General features: G+C 40.2%; 1 protein-coding gene across 6 annotated transcripts in view; it reads left to right on the top strand.

Annotated features, from left to right (window-relative positions):
- Positions 1 to 19,006, top strand: part of ZFAT (zinc finger and AT-hook domain containing) — a 317,588-nt gene that overhangs the window by 61,621 nt on the left and 236,961 nt on the right. For 2 of the 6 annotated variants that reach the window (XM_057497721.1, XM_057497719.1), the window contains 4 exons: positions 8,430 to 8,507; positions 9,666 to 9,725; positions 12,371 to 14,251; positions 14,443 to 14,795. The gene's annotated coding sequence lies outside the window, so the exon portion shown is untranslated. Of the gene's footprint in view, positions 1 to 8,429; positions 8,508 to 9,665; positions 9,726 to 12,320; positions 14,252 to 14,442; positions 14,796 to 19,006 lie in introns of those variants that run through there. The other 4 variants (XM_057497722.1, XM_057497720.1, XM_036890560.2 and 1 more) reach the window with 4 other exon arrangements.

Raw genomic sequence — 19,006 nt, forward strand, 5'->3', positions numbered from 1 at the left:
AGGCCTAACCCCAAGTTCAGGATAAAGACCTACGATGTACTATCCATAATTTTGTAAACACACTTAGAGAACTACTTAAGCAGGTATTGAGGTGGGTTAGACAGGATTTGGGGTTTTGAAACTCGGGTTGGATTCTGTCTTGTCTCTTAACACAATTCACTAAGCATATGCATTTACATGGATGTATTGGGCCTCAGTCACCATGTATGTCCAACCTTTTGGGTTGTGGGTATAATTGATGTAAAAATACTCCATGAAAGGCAGAGATTGGTGTAAATGACAAATTTCATTTTCAAGCAGCACTGGCACTACTGCAAAAGTTATTATAATAGGGACTTCATCACAATATGTGCTCTCATATGGTTTGAAAGCTTTTTCCCCTTAATTTTAATGGGTTATAAAATGGATATTTATGTACGTTTTCATTTCTATTGGCAATGATTTTTAAAGAGAACTAAATCATGTCCTTGCAGCCAGACTTTCCAAATAAGAGTGCCAACTGGAGCCAAGGGAAACCTCTATTTGGATATAAGGTTTTGTGAGTGTTGTAACTGTTCAGTTTTCATATTTCCAATAACAAAAGTACAGATGTTATATGCCCCCTACCTGCACCTTCTCTCCTGGATACCAGCCCGGAGGGCATGGGAGCCACCAAGTAAGTCTATTCCTGGACTGCCAGTGCACCCACGTGTGCACGCCTGGGCAGCCGGGTTCTGCGGCGTAATCCAAAGCCACCAGCCAGTTTTGCCCTATTTAGTTTCTTGTAGTTAATGTTGTTAAAACAGTAGACACGTTTTTCGCTATCTAAACTCACTCTTGTCGATACTCACTGTTTTGTGGGGAATGAGCAAAAACAATTGTGTGATTTGACAATTTGACAAAACAAGTGATCCACCACCACTCAGTCTGTGATTAAGGCTCAAATTCCTTGATTTAGCGGACAGTTAATCTAGACAAATGGTTTTCAAGTATTTGTTACTTGAATAACCTATTCTTTGGAAAGAAGTCTTTGACCAAAGCCCAGTGTGGAAGGCCCACATGAGCCCACCTCTAAGCTGCTGCCTCTTATTTCCTTGAGGCCACTAATGTAAGCCCACCTTCCTTCCTCTTTCTCCTCTTTGACCGCTAAGCACAACAAACACTCCACTCTAGCCCTTCCTGACCATGTTTGGTTCTCCAGAGTGCTTCTGTTTTGCAATCCTGTGCCTTTGCATATGCTGTTCTTCCATGGGGAGTGCTCCTCCGTCCTCCTCACCCTTTATTCCAAGGACATTTAATCATCCCAGATATTATCTTTTCCTAGAAATCTTCTCTGATACCCTTGTCTGGGCTTCCAGACCATTCAATTCCCTGTCCTAGAAGTTACTACACTATAATAGTTAATTTATTTGTCCAACCTTCCCATGCTGCATTTATGTTCTTTCTGAGGGTAGGAATATATTATTAGATATTCTACCTCCAGTGTTAGGCACGTGATTAGTAATAAAAATAACGTTTTCTGGGTGGGTGGGTGGGTGGGTGGGTAGACAGACGGAAGAATGGACAGACAGGAAAGGGAATTTGCCAATGGACCAAGTGAATGAAGTGTCCCAATACCTTAAACCAAGAAGAGTAGAAGGAACTGACAAAGAGGAGAATTCTCATATAGCCACCAGCTTAGACTTTGCCTGCAGGTTCAGCATGGACCTGACACCACTTCCCAGAATACAGCCATCAGTAGGTCAGCCCTAGGGAACAGTCTAGCGTGAGTCATAGGCCTTCTCCCCCATATCTGGTGCTGTATGTATTTATAGCTAATGCTGGTGGTTTTTCACTTGTTAAACAGCAAAAGAAAAATGGTTGAATGGAGGCCAAACAAAAGACTAATGGAAATGGTTTTAATAATTAATTTTTGAAAGGGTTACGAATGACAGTTCAGCTGGGAAGCTATAGAAACATTTAAGATGAAATTTCATCTAAAGGATGCTGTTCATTGGATTGTTGTTCTGGGGTTAAATGGGGGTAATTTAAAAGCTGGCAGGAATAAGGCCAGTGATACTTTGTTTTGCTTGCCTTTTTTTTCCTTTTAAACAGCATACTGTAACCTTGAAAGGAAAAGTGTCTTCCGTTTGAGTGCTACAGGGCCGTGAGAGTCAGTAGAACATGGAATGGAATGAATTGGAAGCTGTGTTACTTACTATGAATTATTTTATTATAAAAGTTTTCAGAATCACTCTTAGATAATATGTAAGCTTCCTTTTCCTTATAACTTAATTGGCACATTACTTCTCCCAAATAATTATCACAGAGCAAAAAGTTCTGTGGAGGTTTTCTACTTGTTTTTCTTTTCCATATGTAATCCCATTGATGGGTCTCAGTGAACTCTCAGCAAATTGTTAACAAAATTAAATTCACAGATGCAGCAATCCCCCTATATGAAAGAATAGAACTCACATTTATTGAGCATCTCCCATGTACAACACACTGTTAAGCACTTTTTCAAGAGGTTTCCAAGCCGATCTTCTAATTACCCAAAAAGGCTATCCCCATTTTATGGGTAAAGATGGTCTTGGGGGTTAGGCGATTTTCCCACCCACACAGCATGTGGCTTGGATAAGGATGGGATCAGGTCCACCCGTCTGACTTAAGTCTCTGTTTTCCACTTTTTTACTATGTTCTAGTGACCATGCTGTAAGAAACCTTGTTGTCAGAAGTAAATATGTTACAGGAAGCAAAGAGGAGTGCCCTACGATGTTCACATCCTCCAGGCTGACTCTCCTTCTTTATCCTTGGGAAATGAATAAGCCTTCGTCCAAGCTTCCCCTGCTCTATGCCATTCAGGGCACAGATTGATGTTACAAAAATATGATAATACACACTTGAATAATAACTTCAGAGTTTACAAAGAGTTTGCAACATTTTATTTCATCCTCCTTTTATCACAGAGAAAATTAAAACCCAATAGATTTATGACTAACCCAAAATCACATAGCTAATTAATAGCAGAGGAATTTTAACTGAGTCCCAAATTCCTAATTCCAGATAACTCTTTCCACTACATCCTCAAGTAAGAACATGTGTGATTTTTCTCTACAGAGGAAGAGGATTTCACTGTCCAGATCTCCATTTGTGTCTTCTCTTAAGAAACACTTATCCATCGAAAGGCATGAAATTTTTTAGATAGTCACAAGCCTCTCCATATCCTTCTGTAATTATCTGGATGTGCAGATACCACTCTCCATCAGAAAACATCAAAATATTCCACAAATGGGTGTAGAAAACACTTGCAAATGGTTAAACTGTCATTACTTATACCAGATGATATGAGGGTAGGCCTCAGCACAGCAGAGAGAGGGGGCTTAGAGTGCTCCCCATGGAAGGAGAGATTCCAGCCCACTTTCCTCCCTGTGACTCTTACACAACTACTACAACAAACCCGTCAGCTAAGCAGGGCCAACCCTCTTCCAGAAAATGTCAAAACAGGATGGGGAACTGTAATGGTTGTGTTGTCTCTTCTTCTCATTTTACTTAAAGAAAATGGAGCTGGAAGAGGAAGGATGGCCTTGAAATGATTTGCCCAAAATGAACAAGGAAAATGTCAGAGTGGGAATAACGGGGTTTGAATCACAAGCCGGCATTAGAGCAGTCTGCTTCTTTAAGCATTGTTTCCCTTACATAATGAATATTATAATACCACACAACATTGTCAAGCATATTGAGTCAGATGATATGTGTACAGAAGAACTTGTGTTTGTATGTAAGAAGACTTAGAGGTAGTGATTTTTTTTTTGGTATCATTAATCTACAATTACATGAAGAACATTATGTTTACTAGGCTCCCCTCTTCACCAAGTCCCCCCCACGTACCCCTTCACAGTCACTGTTTAGAGGTAGTGATTTGAAAAAGAGCCATAAACAGCTTTTTCTGTAGGAGCATAAGTAATCTGTGAACAGCAAAGAAAGGGTGTTGGTTTAAAGATCCTCAGCATTGCCATTTTGATTGGAAAATCCTCTCTAACCATAATGCTGTATTCAGGTTACAGGTTTTGCTATTTTACTGTGATGATAAAGGTGGCAAACCCAGATGAGTCTAAAATCTAGCACCTCCTTTGTTCCAAGCAGTTGATCCTTTCACCTCACTTTCTTTTGTTGCCCTCAATTTTGAACACACATACGTTGATGTATAGTTATTATACTTTTATTAGCATAGCGAATGGTTCTTATTCTATCAGATAATTTTAACCATTATGTGAGCCAGGAGAAAATAATAATAAATAGGGATTTTCTCTTTCTGGTAATGGAAGACTCAATGATTTGGGCCAGTTTTCTCACAGAATACAACCTGGATCAAAATAACTTTTAAAATAAAAAAAGAACTAATAAGATAGATAGTGAGGAATTGCCAACTGAGATCTGGGAAAAGGTATATAAATAGAGTGGTAAGCCCAACATTCACAACCACTTTCATCACGGGAGTATTTGCCATGCTAAACAGGAAACTGAAAGAAAGTCACAGCTTTCATGGCATTTTGGGACCACAGGTACAAAGTCAGTGTTCAGGAGTTACCAAGGTGGGTGGATACCTTGTACATTCCCCACTTTGGTCTGGGACCCAAAAGATTAATAACCTGGAATGAGAAAGAACCAAAAGTAAACCAGTCATCTGTCTACTTAACCAGGCTTCATGTCAGAGGGGGGTCCAAGAACGCAAAAAATCTTGAACTTTGCAGGTGCTCCCAGGTGTCTACAAGAAGCAAACAAAAATCCTTCTATGCTTCCAATTATTTCTACAAATAAGTTTTCAATTACAATATACTGCAGACAATCAGAAATAACCAGGCCCTAAGTGACAAGACAGCATGAGTGAGAAATAAAAACAGAACCACAGGTACGTCATATCAAACACGGAAAAGCAAGTGACCTGCGTTCTAAGTAGAATTCTGGAATTAATTGGAAGGGTTTAGCAGCAGATTAAACACACATAAGGAGAGTTAGGGAATGAGAAGATAGCTAGAAGAAATCATACAGAGTAAAGAATGAAAAGGTAGAAAGATGAGGACAGGGAATAGTACAAATCTTCAGGAATACAGGAGAAGATCTATATGTTTAATTGGAGTCACAGACAGGAGGAGAGAAGAATTAGGGTGGAGTTAATTTTGTATTTTACCTGAGAATTTTCCAGAAATGGTGAAAGGCATTAGTCCATAGATTCAAGAGACCAAACATGTCAAGCAAGATAAACAAAAAGAAATTCACAATAGTGAAACTGTAGAAAGCTAAAGACAATGAGAAAATCTTAAAGGCAGATGAAAAGCAGCAGAGAGCTTATTGCCTTTAAAAAAGTGAGAAATAGACTTCTCAATAGCAGTAAGAGAAGACAGAAGAAGACAGTGATGAAATAAACTAAATTACTTGCCCAACTAGAATTCAATGCTTAACAAAAATATCCTTCAAGAATGAAGGAGGAATACATTTTCAGAGCATAAGATTTATCACCAATAAGCCTTCACAAAGGAAATTCTAATGATAATCTTCAAGGTGATCAAAGGTTAGTGATGCAGAAATGAATGAGGAACAGAGAAAGTAATGAATATCTTGTGGGGTTAAAAATAGAACTAAAATACATGATAAAACTAGCATATGTACTAGGAATTAGATAAATTACTTTAAAATGTTCTAAAGTCCTTACATCATCTGAGAAGAGAGTAAAAGTAATAGCTGACGGTAGATGATAAGTCAAAAATGCATGTTTTACTTTGTGTGACTACTAAGAGGATAAAGACTGATATACTTTCAATTACTAGTGAGTCTAAAATGGAATGAAAAAGGCAAAAATCTAGAGGGTAGTAGGACATGAGCAAGACAAATAGGAAACACATTTAATAAGAGTGGATTTAAATCTGAATATATCATTAATATCAAATGTAAATGGAATAAATTCTCCAGTTAAAAGACAAGGATTGTGAGCCCAAATTTTTAAACAAATCCAATCATACGCTAATGACAAGAAACAGGTCTAAAACATGTGACTATCAATAGGTTGAAAGTAAAATAGTGGAATTAACTATATAATGGTATTATCACATAAAATAGAATTTAAGGCAGGAAAGTGTTACTAAGAATAAAGAAGGTCACTTTATAATAATAAAAAGTCCAAGTCACCAGCAGGTTATGCTGTCTAGATTTATATCTAATAATATGACTTCAGAACACATGAACCAAAAATTGATAACATCTATAAGAAGAAGTATATAAATGCACAGTCATAGAGATTTTATCTCAATAATATCCCACGGGCAACCTTTCCCACTAGATAGAAAACCATTCGCCAGTTCTGCCCTCAAGTTGCTGATTGTACCTGACTCTTCAGAGTCGCGAGCCACATAATGCCCCAGTTCCTCTCACCAGTGATCTGCCCAGTAAAGCGCCCATGTTCCTTCCCTGTTACTCCTCCCAGTTCCATCTTTTTCCTTGTGATCACACCCCCAAATAAATTCTTGCAGGCAAGTATTTCTGTCAGCCTTTCTATTTTGGGAACCCAGACTAAGATACTTGGTACCACAGCAGCCCTACAAACAGACTTTCCAGGTGGATTCTGGTACTGGACCAAACAGAGAGCAATAGGGGTCCCATTAATGTTGGTAAGTAGGGTGATATTAACCCCTGACATGCAGTAGCATTACAGTTACTGAGATTTTCACTAGTGGTGGAAGATGAAGCATTGTTGTATGTGCAAGTGGTAACAAAAATATAGGTGGTGAATGTTAATTATAAGGAATGTAGAACTGGCCTTTCGTTACTGGTCTTTAGAAGTCTTGTAAAAGGGAAAGAAAATGACAGGCTCGGTTATCAAACTATTAACCTCAAGGAATACTGTAAAAGTCAAAATGTTTCACCGCAGCATAGAGATAACCCCTCCCACAGCCGGAGGAAGGCTGCTGAAATTGAGGGTATGATTGTTGAGTGCAGCAGTCACCAAGGAGAACACATACAGGCTTGGCAGGTCTCTCATGGTAGTGTCAGGGCCCAGCTAAGGGAACAGTGGACCTTGGGACATGACGTAGGGATATTCAAATGGACAAACCTGAGACCCTTGAACCTCAGATTACTTGAACACCAGAAGAAGTAGTGCCCTCCCTCTTCTAGAAGAGAGCAGTCTTCCTTGCCTGTGGACACTGCAGAAATACCACTGGAGGCAGGAGCCTCAGAGATGAATTTCATCCTAAGATCTGCCTCTACTTCCCTTTTTCCTCCAGAACAATGGAGTCAAGTACAGCATAGTCTAAGCTGGACAATCCAGGTCCTCTAGAAGTACCATATCCACCCAAAGAATTACAAGTTTGATTAATATGTGCTAATATGAACCAAGAGACCTGATGTTGGAGTGGATTTTAAGAAACAGCTGAGGAAATATGACCTCTTTGTATTTCAGTTTGTTCATTTGTCCAATCTAATTAACAGTGTCCATCCAACCTACTTTATATGGTTATTAAAGTAAATGAGGAAATTAATCTTTATAGTGAATTCTTTTAGGCACTGTATTAGACACTTCACATGAAATAATTAGGATAAAATTGTATAAGTGTAAACACTCTTAGAAGTTGTAATCTTGTTTAGAACACTTTTAAATAAGTTGTCTTAATGGTGTTCCCCAGGAGAAACTCAGTTCTAAGATTTGTGAAACCTTGATGAGTAGTAGTAAGAAGGAAAGAAACCTGACATTTCAAGATTATAAACTTACTAGAATGGCTTTAAGTAAATTGCTATTTCATTTGGGGAAGGGTGGACCGCCTGAATAGTACGTTAGGGAAAGTATCTATTCTTTCATCTTGGGAAAACAGGTCAGGAACAATGCTAAGGCTGAAACTCCTGACAAGTAGTTCAGCGTTCAGTGGAGCAGTGTTCAGTGTTCAGTCCTGTGTGGATATGTTGTGGTGCGGTGGCTAAAGGCGTAGCCTAAGCAACCAGACTGCCTGGGTTTGAAACCCAACCCGGGTGCTCAGCCCACAGAGTGATGTTGGACAGTTACGGAACATCTGTGTTCCAGTTCCCATGCTCTTGGTGGAATTGTGTGTATGCACAGTGTCTAAAGTAGAGGCTCCATGCATATATACATAGAATAAGTGAAATGCCCTGATATCTGGGGGTATGCATGAAACATAATTGGCCATGAGTTTAGTATGGTTGAAGCTTGGTAGTAGGTATGTAGAGATTTGTTATGCTGTTTTCTCTACTTTATGTACATTTGAAACTTTCCTTATTAAAAATGCTTTAAAGATGTTGCCCTGAGAAATCTAATAGTTTCATATTTATATGCCCTCATTTCACTTCACCCTTATACTTGATCATTTAGCGGTATGGGAGGTTGAACACTGAAGTAATCATATAAAGAAATGTTTGCATTCATTTTCTTAAATACTGTATTTTGGTGTTTCTTTGTTGTTTCCTAGCCTTTACTCTAACCAATACATACGATGCAGAATTCAAGTCCAAGAGCGGAGAAGTTACTTCTTGCTCAAGGTCACACAGTAAGGAAGGGACAGAGTCAGAGCTTGAACCAGTGTCTTCCAGTACCTATTGCATTGTATTTCTTCCCTTGCTTAATTCATAAAGAGTGTAATCTCTGCCAGAGTAATCTTATTCAAGCTAGATGTCTCCATACTCATTTCTTTGGCACAGGGCCCAAGTTACCATTTTCTTGGCCAAGGAGACCCAAAACTTTACTGAGGTTCACTTTAAACTATGAAATTCATTAATCTGTGCCATGATAGGAGTGTTCTAGCATATGAATCTGTTGAAATCCCCCCACCAAGATGATGGTATTAGGAAGCAGGGCATTTGGGAGGTGATCAGGTCATGAAGGCAGGGCTCCCAAGAGTGGGATTGGCTTACAAAAGAGACTCTAGAGAGCTTGCTTACCCCTCCACCATGTGAGGACACAGTGAGAAGTTGGTAGTCTGCAACCTGGAAGACGGCCTTCGCCAAGCCTGACCATTCTGGCATCTTGATCTTGGACTTTCGAGCCTCCAAAACAGAAATACATTTCTGCTGTTTTTAAGGAGTCTGTGGTACACAAAGTACCCAGTCTGGTACTTTGTAATAGCAACCTTAATGGACTAAGTCATTCCCATGGCCTTTGAACATGCCTTTTTGTGGGGCCTGAATCAGAGTTCCATGTTTAAAATATATGTTTCTCCTGCTGGACTATTAGCTTCTCAAAGTCAAAGACATATTTTATTCATCCTTGTTTCCCGTTTGTTCTGTACATAATAGGGGCTATATAAATGTCTGTTGGTGACTAACTGAATGACTGAATGAGTCAGAAATAGATAACTTGATGAGAAGAAAATGTGGCTAAATTCCAAGTTGCTCACCAAAGAAAATTTAGGAAGTAACTTCTGTGTAAACACACACCAAGGTTTGTGACACAGGCACAGATGGGGCCAAAACCAGGGTACAGGTAACATTATCTGTTAGCAAAAGTAAAACAGTAGCTGAAAGATCTTAGCTGGCAGGTCTAATGATTAGTTTATGTGGCCTCACACACCAGCCCGGAAGTGGGGCTCATTAATTTCTCATACATGTGTGTGTCAGGCCCGAGCTCTCACGCAGGAGTTAATGAAGCTCCACTGCAAACATCTACAAGTCTAAAAACTTGTGACTATCTTGATTTCCACTGTACCCAGGTGCTGGCAGCCAATAGAGTTTTTTGAAACAAAGCATCTACGTGCACTGGTGTTGGTAAGGTAAGAGGATACTTTTATAGTCTAAACGGTATAACTCACTTCTAGTGTTTGTTAAAGTACAAGGTCTGAGCCAGACCTGGCTCTGAATCCAGTTTCTGTTACTTGAAAGTTGTATGATTTGGGCAAGTTTCATAGCCTATCTGAGCCTTGTTTTCCTCATCTATAAAGAAGAACTAATACTGGTCTTCAGTGAACTGATAAATGTGTAACAATTGGCTCTTGGGGGAAAACAAAATGCCAAAACCCTAGTTTGAAGTGTTTGCAGATTTCCATGGTGTAATTATTCCCACCCTGGCCTAGTTCAAACTTCCAACATGATGTCCCTGAACACAGAGTGGAAAAGAGATGCACAGTTGTAGTACATCATTATGTAGTGTTTCCACCATACATGTATGGTAGATGTCCATGACCTCTAGGGCCTGATTAGTGAAACATAGTGAAATAATGAGAAAGTGATGGGCTTCAAGTATCTATTAATTTTGTTTTTAATATACATATATAAATTTGATTTTTAATAATGAATAATTGTAGAAACCAGCTCACCAATTCCTAAAAATCTAACAACTAGCCCTTATCAATTGTACATACCAGTTTCCTGTACACACTGCCTAGCTCCAGCTCTTAACACTGTAATGAATATATTTCTCCATGATATAGACCCTATAATAGGAGCTACAACTGGAATGTGATCACGTACATTGCCAGAATGACCATTCCAGCTTACCTTCCCCCCAGCAGTGCCTGAGGGTTCCCACCTCCCCCTGACCAGGTGTGGCACCAGGGGAGGAGTGAAATGTGGGTCACTGTGCCATGTTTGAAGCAGTAGTAAGACATCTGTCCTGGAATATGGAACAATGTTATAAGCATATTGTTTAGTGACAAAAAGCGGAATGAGATTTATAGCAGAATACTGGTAATTTAAATGCATACACAATATGCTTTTTTTTTAAGGACATACAGGTTATGAAGTGCACATCAGGTACATCTGATTGGTTGCCCATGGAGGTTAGGGGTTCCTGTGCCAACAATATCTATTGAACATTAAATGGGATAGCATATAGCATATCTACAAGCCTCCAAAATGGTACTTGTCACTTGGCCTTCACCCCTATCCAGAAAAAGCTATGCTGATTTTATGGGCCACATTCAAGGCTGTCTTCTTAGCTGCCTTTAATGATCTGTACAAGGTTGCACATTTAAATAACTTATTTTCAAGAAAAAAATACATGGATCATGTGTTTATTATATTTCCAAAGTAATGTTTTCAGTATAGGAGCTACATATAGTAGTCATCAAAGCTTAAAACTATCATGGGCAGTACTTGTAACAATATTCATTTGAAGTAATTTCTTAATAACAATTGCAGAGTAACAAGTAATTTCAACTCTGTCTTGGGTGTATTATCCCACTTAATCTTCACAAAAAAAGATTTGAAGCTTAGAAAAGCTAGATGTTTGGCCAAAATAAGAGAACTAGCCAGAACAGGGGCCACGGCTGCCTAGCAGCTCAAGGAGTTCCCGGGTGCTCTGCCAGGGGAAGGAAAGGTCCACATGGGTATTCCTGGGGAAGTGTGAGATCATGGAGCCACACATCTATATCTTCATTATTTTCTCCTGCATTCTTTGTTCTAAGGCAAGAAGCAAATGTTACAATAATTAACTCTAAGTATAAATTTTATTTAAGTAAAGGTAAAGCTGGTCAGAACCTTTTAGGAAACCCCTTGCTTTTATTCACATGATTAGAATATCAAGGTTTAGGCAACTCAAGTTTCCCAGTTTGCTCAGTCACACAAAATTTTCCATGTAGCCAGGACAGGGAACCCAATTTCCCAACTTCTGGATCAGGTGTGGTTTAATAGAATCATACAGATGGGAAATGCTAGAAATCTGTAGGGCCGTTAGCTAGCTATGAAGCTTAGCTGGATGTTCCCAAGCCACTGTTTCCTCCATCAGGAAGGAGGGTAGTACCTCATGTGACTCATATGGCTGTTGGAAAGATCATCTATTCAGACAGCTATGTACTCATTCAGTAAGTTTTATAGAAGCAAATTCTATGTGGCAGGCACTGTTCTAGGCACGAGGATATGTAGTGAATGTATCAAAATCCCTGCACTTGTGGAGCTTACATTCTAGAAAACTTACATTCAGGTAGCTAAATAACTATGTCCATAAGTAAATGAATGAGCACTGTAAAAAAAATAAGGCAGAGTAAAGCAATAGAGAATGAAAGAGAAGGGTGCATTTTAGTTTAGCTAAGGAGATCAATGCAAGATTTTATCAGAGACCTCAATGAAATAAGGGAGCGAGCCATTCCAAAGTCTGGAGGAAGAGCATTCCAAGGAGACACTAGCAAGAGAAAAGTTCCAAAGGTACTGACTTGCTCTGTTCCTAGCTTCCCATGAGACGCAGAGGAGCCGTGTAACCCGGTCTAGCCCAGTGAGATGCAAGAGCACATTTCCTGAAGAGTGTGGAGAAAAGTTGTCTCCCAGTACAAGGAGAGCCTCCCTTTCCTTTCCATTTTCCTTTCCTTCCTGTCTTGCCTGTGGTTATGAGAGGGCACGGTGACCGGAGCCGTGAAAAGCCACTGTGCCAACAGGAAGCAGCACGGCTGGAGAAGAAAAGCAGCTTCTCGCCTCTCCTCCAGAGCCAAAACTTGGAGCCCAGAGGGTGGGATGGATACTTCTCCAGGAGGGGGCGGCTCTGAGGAAGGGCGAAGTGAGCAGATGCTGAGCCCCAAGCCCGCCGGTGAGCACCTCGAGCTGCGCCTCGTTGTCTGGTGGGAAGTGGGCCCTGGGTGAGGCCAAGAGATTTGCCCCAAAACAAACTCTCATAACAGTTACTTGAGGGAATGCGTGACGGAGACACAATTGGAGAATGGCAGTTCTGGAGCTTGAAACTTGGTCCGTGCGACAGAAACCTGTGCTTCTATTCCAATGCTGTCCACCAACTGTATGTACCAGTCTCCGCCCCTCCTCTAGCTCTCAACTTCTATTGCTCTGCCTGAAGGACACAGACCACCAGATGGACTGTGGTGACAAAATCCAATAATGTCAGAACTATTGCAAAGTATCTGGCTCCCTTTCTTTCCAGTATTTCGTTTCAAGTGAGAGTAAGCATAGTTCTGCTCAGACGACACCATCCTGTTCAGGTTCCCTTTGGCTTATTTTTGCACAAGGGCCTTGTTTTTCATCCTGCATGTGGGACATAATGGATGCTTTGGCCTGAAGCATGTAGTTCATTTAACGGTTCAAATCCTCTTCCTCCTTTACCCTTCTTCCCCCAGTTACCATTGTTCTGTGCTTCATTATAAAACAAATAACTTCTTTCCACTATACTGACCCCAAATATTACATCAATTCACTTGTGTCACTGAAAGGCGAGTGTTTATTCAGACTGGCTTCAAACAAAGGCTACTTTGTTGAGGCTATGACTGCAGCAAGCTAGCAGATTACCTTTAATAGGACAGGTTGCTTTGTATTTGTAAAATGGCAGTGTCTTTTGTCACCATGATATGTTGGGGGCACATAATTGCACCAACCTAACAAATAGCCTGTTGTCATTTTTATCTGTATTTACTTCTAGTTTTGCCCATCTTTTATCACTGTATTTACAGAATTGTTGTGTAGTTATAATTTTATATTGTTTGTTTCATTTACTTCAAATATTTTTCCATGCTGTTAAGCTGGACTTCACTGTTTTAATTGCCACTTTATATTCAACTAGCATTTGTTGATTCATTTGTTGAACATTTATTTAATAACTACTTACTGTGGCTTTCTCCCAGTGTTTATTATTGTAAGTCATTTAAGATATACCTTGTGCACAAACCTCCCTTAATCTTTTGGATTATTTTCTTAGGATAAATTCCTCAAGGATCATTGGATGAGCGTCTTTATAGCTCTTAAAGCTAACACCCAAGCATGTGTGAATGTATCACTGAATCTGTTTTCTTATGATCTTAGCCATTCAGGAGATAAAATCCATACTTTTCTGTAAATACAGGGCCCTTCCACACACTGGCTTTTGCCTGTCTCTCCCTCTCATTTCTCAACATTCCCCAACTTGCCATTTCCCTCCCTTCCACCCAAACAAAATGCAGATAGCTTTTGATGTGCAAGATACCTCGGTTTGAACATGAAATTGCTACTCCCAAAGGTGATGTGCAGAAGCAGAATGCTGGACAAATGGCCAAACAGTTGTTATAAACCAATATCCTCTTTGCTTAGTACTGTGAATGGAAATGTGTCCCTCCACATTCCTGTGGTGAAACCCTGATCCCCATTGTGATGGAGGTGAGGGCTTTGGGTGGTGCTTACCTAAGGTCATAAGGGTGGGGCCCCCACTGTAGAATTCATGTCCTTCTTACAAGAAGGAGGCCTGGAGCTCTGTGTCTGTCAGTCTGTCTGTCTCTCTCTCTCTCTGCCATGTGAGGACATAACAAAAAGACATCTGCAAGCCAGGACAAAGGCCCTCACAGGAACCTAACTAGCTGACACCTTGATCTTGGACTTCCCAGACTCCAGAACTGTGAGAAACAAATATCTCAGTTAAGCCTCTCAGTTTGTGGTATTTTGTTATAGCAGACTGACACACTCAGAATCCCTCAGTCTTAACATTTGTAATGTTAGTAGATAATTAAATAGATCATTTAGAATTTATTATATTTCCTCATTTTATTGACTTCTCATGACAGCCCTGCAAATATGCCCATTTTACAGAAAATAACGGTCAACAGGAACATATGTTCAAGATGTTTCAAGACGGCTAATGGGTGAGACTGCCGTGCGAGGGAGTCACTGAGTGGAGGCCTCCGGGTGGACGGGAGCGTGAGCCTGAAGGCGCCCCTGCAGGTTCAGGAGATGGGCATTCGGCCAGCAGAGGCTGATACTCGGATGATTCCAGCAGAGAAATGTCAGAATAATGTGAGAGAGAGCTCTCAGAGCAGTGTCGGGGTGGACAGGCTGGAAGCAAGGATCCTGGCTAGGAGACTTGCACGAAGTGAAGTGTGATGAAGGCTTGCGAGAATGGAGAGCATGAGGAACATGATGACAAAGTGAGGGAGAACTCAGAGGTAAGTTAGCCTAACTCCTTAATGTTTTATTTCTTTTGGTATCATTAGTATGCAATTACATGAGCAACATTGTGGTTACTAGATTCCCCCCATTATCAAGTCCCTACCACATACCCCATTACAGTCCCTGTCCATCAGCATAGTAAGATGCTGTAGAGTCACTACTTGTCTTCTCTGTGCTATACTGCCTTCCCCATATCCCCTCCCCCCCGCTGCATTATGTGTGCTAATCATAATGCCCCTTTTTCCCCTTCTCCCTCCCTTACCACCCATCCTTCCCAATCCCTTTCCCTTTGGTAACTGTTAGTCCATTCTTGGGTTCTGTGATTCTGCTGCTGTTTTGTTCCTTCAGTTTTTGCTTTGTTCTTATACTCCACAGATGAGTGAAATCATTTGGTACTTGTCTTTCTCCGCCTTATTTCACTGAGCGTAATACCCTCTAGCTCCATCCATGTTGTTGCAGATGGTACGATTTGTTTTCTTCTTATGGCTGAATAATATTCCATTATGTATATGTACCACATCTTCTTTATCCATTCATCTACTGATAGACACTTAGGTTGCTTCCATTTCTTGGCTATTGTAAGTAGTGCTGCGATAAACATAGGGGTACAGTTGTCTTTTCCAAACTGGGCTGCTGCATTCTTAGGGTAAATCCCTAGGAGTGGAATTCCTGGGTCAAATGGTACTTCTATTTTAAGTTTTTTGAGGAACCTCCATACTGCTTTCCACAATGGTTGAACTAATTTACATCCCCACCAGCAGTGTAGAGGGTTCCCCTTTCTCCACATCCTTACCAAATTTGTTGTTGTTTGTCATTTGGATGGTGGCCATCCTAACTGGTATGAAGTGATATCTCATTGTGGTTTAAATTTGGATTTCTCTAATGATTAGTGATGTGGAGGATCTTTTCGTGTGCCTGTTGGCCATCTGAATTTCTTCTTTGGGAAACCATCTGTTCAGCTCCTCTGCCCATTTTTTAATTGGATTATTTGCTTTTTGCTTATTGAGGTGCATAAGCTCTTTGTATAATTTGGATGTCAACCCCTTATCGTATATGTCATTTATGAAAATATTCTCCCATACTATAGGATGTCTTTTTTTTCTACTGATGGTGTCCTTTGCTGTACAGAAGCTTTTTAGTTTGATATAGTTCCACTTGTTCATTTTTGCTTTTGTTTCCCTTGCCCGGGGAGATATGTTCATGAAGAAATTGTTTGTGTTTATATTCAAGAGAGTTGTGCCTATACTTTCTTCTAAGAGTTTTATGGTTTCATGACTTACATTCAAGTCTTTGATCCATTTTGAGTTTACTTTTGAATATGGAGATAGACAGTAATCCAGTTTCATTCTCCTACATGTAGCTGTCCAGTTTTGCCAGCACCAGCTGTTGAAGAAGCTGTCTTTTCCCCAGTGTATATCCATGGCTCCTTTATCATATATTGATTGATCATATATGTTTGGGTTAATATCTGGACTCTCTATTCTGTTCCACTGATCTGTGGGTCTGTTCTTGTGCCAGTACCGAATTGTCTTGATTACTGTGGCTTTTTAGTAGAGCTTGAAGTTGGGAAGCAGGATCCCCCCTGCTTTATTCTTCCTTCTCTGGATTGCTTTGGCTATTCAGCTAACCCCTTCATTTTATAGATGAAGAGACTGAGGGCCAGAGAGAAACACTGGTAAGGGGTACTTCACTAGTTCAGTAATATAGTCAAAAAACATTGAGTCCACCCTGAGCCCAATCCTGTGCTAGACAGTGGGGGTTGATTCACTCCTGTGCAACAGATACATTCTCAGTTCATCTGCTGAGGTAGACAGATACTTACAGCCTAAGTCGTGAGAGCCATGTAAGTGCCGTGGTGGAGGTGCATGGAGGTCAAGGTGCCAGGAGTTGGCGTGCTAACACCTCTAGTGGTGAAGGGTTGTCTCCCTTCATAGGTGTGCCAGTGATCATCTTGATTTGTTAATTTTTCCATCAGAGTAGAAACTCCCAAGTGACAAGCCAGCCGTCTGTCACTCTTATGAGTACAATCTGACAAGTAATGTCCTATGATAATATTAAGAGTAATAATGCTCTCATTTAGATAACTGAATAACATGCCAATAAATCTTCATTTCTCTTACAAAAAATTATTACCATAGTTGGCTTAATTAATTATAATATATTTGAAAGTATAAGGGTGAGTTATTTTATCTCAGTATACTTCTTCCTGGTGAGAATAAAAGTTGGGGTTTGTATACCATGACTACTTGTCCTTCTTTTGGTTAGATTTTTCCCTCCATCCTTGAGCTGAGGGTCTTGATTACTCCCCACAGCCCCTATTTTGCTGTCTCTGGTCAAGATTCATGGAGGAAACAAAAAAGGAAAGAAACATTTATTTTGCTCCTGCAGGGATTGTGCAAAACATTTGCAGTATGTGTTATCTTGTTTAATTTTTACAAAAACCTTGTGGGTAGGTGTTTTAGTTCTGGAAGAGAAGGCCCCAGCCACACAGGTGTTACAAGGCGGAGCTGAGGTTTGAGTTTGGGAGCCTTACCTGGATATTCAGCATGTATCAAGCACCAGTGGTTTACCTGGTAGTGTGTGGTGTGGCAACATCAAAGGAGAATCAGAAGCAGTTTAAACCAAAGGGCCACGGATTCCTAAGAGAGACCATACTTCTAACCTTCTTTCCACATTTCTCTCATTGTTCGACACAGTGCGGCAGGTACTACCACTTAAGAGCTCTTTCTGTTCGGTTTCTCCACACTCCAAAACTTCAGACCCTGGTCTTTCTCTCCTGCTCAACTTGACCTTTTCCTTCCGTTCATTTCTCTTCTGGCAGTAAATCTCAGCCCCTTCCAATGTAGCTGCTCTACCTTCGGTGCTTCCTCAGTTTGGCTGCCCTACTGGTCTGGCACAAAGGCTGGGGGCCTGGGGCCAGACGTGAATTCTCCTAGAATGAGCAGAGGCTAAGATTGCTTATATAGTCTTCTTTTTTTTTCATTTCTACTATCTCATGTAATCCCGCAAGAACCTCTTGAGTTAAGGAGTATTATTCCTATTTTACAGAGGCTTAACACATGTAAGAAACTTAGCTATTAACACCGTTCGTGTGGCAGAGCTGAAATTCTTTCCATTGTAGCGAGGTGCCTCTCTGGGAGTCAGATGTGCACAGCCCTCAGAATCCTCCATCTTAGCGAGGCAAATGAAGGTCAAGAAGGGAGAGTGTGACTGTCAACTTCCCTTGCAAAACAATTGTCATAAACCAGAGAGGAAGAGACAGGACAGTCACTAGAGGGAAGTGGGGAGAGGGCTTTCTAAAGATGTTATGTCCAGCTTTGTAGCCACCTTGGGCTGACACTGTAGTAGACATTTAATGTATTTGAAGAATTACTTATTTCAAGAAACCAGAAAAGTAGGAGTAAGATGAGATTACATAAATGCCAGGAGAAAGCTGGAGATAAGGCAAAGTTTTATTATTGCATGTGTGAATAAAACTAATCAGCTCTAAATTCTGGATATACCCCTCTGGGTCTGGGTCTGTCCTAATGGCAGGCTGTGTGCGAACCCAGCTTCCACCAGGAGGAGTCGGGGGAGACTGGGGACACTGATGACACCACTGCAACCCACTTCTCATGATTTCTTTCCAGATAGGAGTTCCAAACCATGTCCAGTCCTCTTCTAAGGATTTTAGGTTTTCCCGGTTTAACTTGATAAAACATATCAACACAAAATCTACATTAAGCTTTATACTAAATGGTAAAACATTGCCATTTGAGAGCAGGAGCATATCTGTACTTCTAGTCAATATTGCAGTGGAGGTCCTAGCCCAGGTCAATAATGACAGCAGGGAAATATAAAGTACATGGATTGGAAGGGAAAAAGCTCATTTTTCTTGATGCTATTATGTGTACATAAAAAAAAAATCCTAAAGAATCTGTAGTAAACTATTACTGTTCACAAAAAATCAACACATAAAAATCATTATATTTCTCTATTCCCACAAAAAAAAATTAAAGTAGAATTTTAAAAAATACTAATCGTAGTATACATTTTTTTCATAGTATAATTTTTAACATATCAACTACTTAGCAATAAATCTATGAAAGATGTATAAGGATTCCAAAAGTAAAAAAGTTTAAACTTACTGAAAAATATTGAAGAATATCTAAAGGACAGCTATACCATGTTCACTGGTTAGGAAAATCAGTATTTTTTAAATGTCAGT

Source organism: Manis pentadactyla, chromosome 3 (assembly GCF_030020395.1).
Source record: "Manis pentadactyla isolate mManPen7 chromosome 3, mManPen7.hap1, whole genome shotgun sequence".
NCBI classification, from domain to species: Eukaryota; Metazoa; Chordata; class Mammalia; order Pholidota; family Manidae; genus Manis; species Manis pentadactyla.